This window comes from Malurus melanocephalus, unplaced genomic scaffold, assembly GCF_030028575.1.
Source record: "Malurus melanocephalus ecotype Western Australia unplaced genomic scaffold, MMel_1.1 scaffold_1, whole genome shotgun sequence".
Lineage (NCBI taxonomy): Eukaryota > Metazoa > Chordata > Aves > Passeriformes > Maluridae > Malurus > Malurus melanocephalus.
The window spans coordinates 5,014,944-5,021,081 of NW_026623233.1; positions in this window are offsets into that span (position 1 = coordinate 5,014,944).

The window sequence follows — 6,138 nt, forward strand, 5'->3', positions numbered from 1 at the left end:
TTTCTTTAATTTTTTTTATAAATACCTTTCTGTTGTTAACTACGTTAATTCTTCACATCATTCACTAGGTTCTTAAAGCTTGGAAGAATATGCCTACTCTGAACAAATAAAATAGCACAGCTGTTTCAAGCACTGTAGCAGGCTTAGTAATCATTAAATCTAAATATTMTATTGAAAAATAAGGCAGTCCAGGGCATTAAATTTTAAATTTAAAGAAACAGTAATGAGTGTTTGTAGAACAGCATGGAAAGTATGCTAGAAAGTAATTGCAGGTCTAAAAATGCACAGTATAAGTTGGGAYGAAAGAGCCTGAATCTGTAGAAACACTTCTACTATATAATGAAAAAAAGTGTTTTCGATATTTGCACCACTCCATTTCTGGCTGGATAGTAAATTCTGTATGATAATATTTCAAAATATCTGGAGTTTTGATCAGTCGAGAAATTTGATATGATATTGTATAATCATATAATGTATAATGTTCAGGAGTGTGAACATGGATCTAGACCACACAGCAGGACAACACCATCTTGTTGTGTGATTGTACTCAAAAATGTCATTTTAATACAGATGCCAGACAACAGAACAGGAGTAATAAGATGGTTTGTTTTGTAAGAAATATAAAGAAAAAACAGTAAATAACATTTTCTGTAATATGATGGGAAAATAGTCCAAGTGTAGCATACAGCTAATAAAATAACTGGAAGAAATTAGAGAAAAGCATACTCWTCCATTTTCCTTATTCACATGTGCAAATTACTTCTATGACACGAAAAATAATCTATTTCTTTGAAATAAGTGGAAGCAGAAGGAAGAAATAGAAAAGAAATGAAAACACAAATTCTGTGAGCAGCAGCTGAAGTGTAAATGTGCTAACCTTCACTGGAACCAAATGTGTTATAGAGGATTTTTGTAAGTGCAGTAATGACAAAAAAAGACATGAGAACTTTGCAAAATCACTAAGTTTCACTTTCAGACTTAAACAGGTTTAAACCTCATGGAAAATTGAACAGTTGAAACATTAAGGTCAATCTGAGAGTTGGAAAATATTAATTTTAATTTTCAAATYCTGAAAAACCCACCATAAATCATTTAAAAAAATACTTATCTCTCTTTCTCCTTCTCCCCACTTTTCCCCAATTTTCCCCCTTCTTTTTTGCATATTCTAAATGCTGTGTAGACCTATTTTAATAAAATGCCACAGCTTCTTGATTTGATGTACTGCTTATGTCACAGCCAGCTTGGTCAAGCTGCGTTAAAAAACACAGACAAGAGATTCACATTAAATTTCAACCACAGAATGAAGATAAATGGCTTGGTGCAATTGAGAAGGAAGCTCCTGTGGGATGTGAACGTGAAATGCACTGGTGATGAGCACAGCTATGGTCTGTGGTCAATAGAAAAAATGATGGAAGATAAATCTTCATGCTGGCTTTCTTAAGGACACATAATATAAGCTGCGTGATATGAGACCAACTGAAAATGAAGAATTCTCCGGAAAGTGACCTGTCTAAAGCTATTCTTTTCAGGCATAACCAAAAGTCATGATGCTACACCCTCCCATACATGAATAATAAATCACTAGATTTATATAATGCATATAACTGGGGAAAATCCATTCTTATTTTTGCATGAGATGCTAATATAGCAAATTCTGCCACAGATGTCTTGTGCTGAAACACAGGCTCTTTATTACAATCAGAAAATATACCTATTTAGTACTATCTATCTACACTACCTGTGTCTTTATACCAGTGRCAGAGTGCTGAGTGAGAACAGGAAAATAAAGACTGAATTTGCCTTTCTAATGGAATCTCCTCACAGTTTATGTTTTGTTGCTGTGCACTGTTGTGGAGTTTTCTAAAATTATGTGTTGGAATTAAAGGTTCTGTAAAGAAATGCTATGCARCATGAATCATGAGTGTGTGGATAAAACTACACCATGCAGAATGACTTTCAAGATGTCAAAGATCTTGGAAATATTGTTTAGCAGTTAATACTCCTAATTTCTCTCCATGAATCATGGACAGCCTGCTACAATTTTTTAATTATGTCTCCTTAATTAATAGAAGTGGTTTTAGTTTACATTAGTCTAAATCATGGTAGGCTACAAGCAGCACTGTTCAGCAAGATCTTGTACTTATATTACAATGAATTTACTATTAAAATAGATTACTTAAAATAATTCATTTATTTAAAAAAAAAAAAAAAAAAAAAAAAAAAAAAAAGCTAAATAAATAGAGAAATAACCTCTCTTTCCTATAAAGGTCCAAATAACTTGAATGCAGCTCTGTAAACAATTTGTTAAGTTCTAGTTTTATTTTAAGTCAATTTTTAATTAAGTGCAACTTAATATACAACTATATATCTACAGTATATCTTGCACAGTATCATAGGAAATATAATTTCATATGACAGGGAAATTCATGTATGTTCTGGGCTTTTGCCTCAATATAGTCTTTACAGTCTAGTTCTTCAATTCTGCCGATTCTTTTTTTCTTTTTTCGATTATTCATTTTTAAARCTTTTCTTTTCAGATTGATCTGTGTCATGTGGAAAGACCTGTCAGATAAACCAAAAGCTATTTCTTTTCCTGATATATCCAAGATTCTACAAATGGAAAGTATTGGCACAGATTCCAGTACAATTATTGTAGGTCATGGTTCGCAAATTGTGTGGTKGTCAGAAATAGGTTTGGATTAGATTTGAACTCTAAAGTATTTTAAAAGCAGTTTAGAAGAGATTAATCTCCTAGTGATCTACAGCATGTGAGTGATCAATTTCATTTTATATACATATAATATCTATGAAACTGTRCCCATTTTTTTCTCATATAATAACAACTTTTCTCATAATAATAACTATTATTTTCTGTTTCTGGTTTATTTCATATATGCATAATTTTTGACCAAAGTCTTTATTCTCTGTTTTCTTTTCTAAAACACTCAGTAGGAAAAAAATAAAGCAGCACACGCCATAACCTGGGAGTAAGTGAACAGGAAAGTTCTCAAAGCCAGAAATATTATCTACTACATATTTTTCTAAACWCTTTGGCAAAATATATTAATAGTAGAAAAATTGTTACTCTTGTGACTTTTATCAGYCAAAGAAAGTGACATACTATCATTAATCTGGGGAGAAAGATGAATTTAACTTTTATCCCAATCAGGTGTACTTTTACTGATTTATTTCTACTCTTGTAATCCTCTGCAATATTTTGCTCTTTTGACCTTCGGCCATGAGTCCTCTGTCTGTGACTGTGAGTTGTCCTAGATAAAGACTAATACTTTAAAAATATAACTCTAATTTGTGTTTGCTTAAGCCAGTCTAAGCTAGAATCACTCTTCCAGAGCCAGATTTTGAACACTTGATGTGCTCCTTGTAAATATCATTTCCACATCCCAGTACTGGCAACACAGAGACTGACATCAGAAATTTCAGTTTTCCATGCTCTCGACAYCATGCTCTGACTTTCTTCTTAAGCCACTATTAATTTACAGCATGTTTGTTTAAAATTTGGCAGCAAAGTGCTGCACCAAGTTCAACAACTGACCGAACCATTCCAGTTTGTTGGTATTCAAACTACTGTCTCTGGCAGATTAATACCTGCAGTTAAGCATGACAGTATTACCTCTGTAATCTGCAACTGACATATCAAAAAAAAAAAAAAAAAAAAAAAAAAAAAGTATTTTCTTTAGTCAGAACTTCCCAGAGAGTAAGACTGTTAGTTCACTTTTCAAAAGTGTTCTTCTCTATCTTATCCAATCCAGTGACACAGTTGAAAATATAAAACTTATTTTCTGGGTTTGTTTCCTGTAAGGTGACCTGAAAAATGTGTGAATATGTCACTACTTAAGGATAAGCAGCAATAAGGTAATAGACATAATTCTATAACCATTCAAAATCAAATGAAGCCACGTTTTTATGGCATAAAAATCACTGCAAAAGACTTTAGAAAAGTTGTTCTGAATGTCCTGGTCAAAATACGTTGAAATCYTCACATTTCGGTTTCCTGATCCTTTCCAGTTGAAGTACTCTTCTGTGTTTACAAGAAACTGCACAATAGCATTGCTTGTATCAATCTTTGAGWTTCAGCTGAGGGAATGGTATTGCAAAACAATTACTTTAACTGGCCTAAAAAATTCCATTTCTTTTTTTCTCTATGGTACAAGYTGCCACCATTCTACAAATTTGACTTTTGCTCTTTAGGGAAATTTTGGAAGGATGACAATGCAAACAATCAAAACACAGGCTTATATTGCTGCTAAAGCATGGACAATGTATACATCCCTSACCACCCTGAATACCAGCAGCTCTAAAGAGTGGTGAAAGTACAGAACTGGTATTCCAGTCTCAGATATTTCAACAGAGACCCAAGTGGCATTTAGAATGGAAGAGTAACTCTATTTTTCCCTTCTGCASGGTAATAGATCACATCCTGAGAGCACCAGTGGTATCTAGTAGTCCAAATGTATGGGAATGTTGTCTTTTAATAATTTWCTCTGTGTATTTGAGATACAGATTAAGGGATAGGTTCTTGGAGTCTGAGTTCAAATTTGGACAATGTCATGGAGGGSAGTCTTCAATGACTCTTCAGCTCTGGGAAAAAGGAAAGCTAGCAAACAAAGACAAGAAAAACTCTTACATTTTATTTTAGAAATCATGTAATACAAGTTATTATTATTGTTATTATTTCAACCTATTTATACTCACAATTCAGAGTAAAATAAAGGAAAAAGGACTTTTAAGTCCGTAAYTTGGAATTTTGCATTACTAAGAACAAGGTACTGTATACCTTTTTCAAAAAGAACCTAAACTCGTTCATCATRGAACATCTCACATGCAAGCAAACTAAATTTACATGGGGAAATGCAATTTTGAATTTTGCTTGTTTGTGTACATCTTTTTTCCTGTATGAAAAGAATTTCTATATGAAATCACTGTAGGGTTTTCCCTTTTTGGGGTCATATCTGGGGAGATTTTCTTCCTACTGTTGTGATATGATACTGCAATGTATAATCTCCTTGGTCAAATTCCATCATAGGAAAGAAGGACAGCCATCAAATATTTAAGAAAACTCAAATTCTACCCAAAGTATTATTCTATGATGAAGTATTGATAACAATTGGAATCTCTGTTAATCACAGGCAATTCAAACATTGTTCTTCAAAGCAAGAGTTGTARGATTAATACAACTTCCCTGAAAATGTCTTTAAAATACTTAGTGATGAATTTTAATCACCAAAGTGAACAATTCTTTGGTTTAAAATTGCTGAGAAGCCAATACGTTTTATTTGGGAAGGATAGGTAAGACAAATGTGACTGAAAAACTCAGTTTCAGTAAAAAGAACTATGAAGATAAAATTTAAATCATATAGGGATACATGTATTTAAGAGGCAAAGCTAAAATGAGTGAAAAAAAAAGGAAAATTACACCATGATAGGTTAGAAATATCAGGGGATTTAGATAATATGCAAAGAGATTTTGATCTATTTTTTTTCTATCCTAATTTTAAATTGTTATGGAAAAGTATTCAATAAGTTATTTTAATTAACTATCTAAATTTCCAGTATTCATATCAACAYATTAGGCTGGGATCAGTTGGGAAAAGTATAGTGCTGGAGTCAAGAAAGAGATTGAATGTGTGAACTATCTGCCTCTATATTGTACTACACACATGAAACTGCATAATATGATCTACCTTGTTCTGCAGAGTCTTTAGAGGCTGGTGGCTGAAATTCCTAGAGCACACTTATTAGATACTGCAATCTTTTCTGATAATGYCTTTATCCTAAAGTGTCAGGTGAAAATGAGATCTGGTTTGAAAAGTGTGCAGCTGAAATTGCATGCTACTAATAGCAAATTGTAACTAACCACAATCTATAATACAGTTTATATTTTATTTTAATATCTGACAGAATTGTATAAATATATAGATATACATGCATATATATCTATTTATATTCCCATTATTTTATATATATACACACAATTTTAATTTACCAGTATTGCCAGAATTCTGAGATGCAGAAAGGTAAGAAAATATTTCCTTTACAAAGACTTTTGCAATTTGTATTTCACTGACTTTTTCCTTAATTAAAATTATCTTTTATCTCAACCTGTGGATATTACTTGTT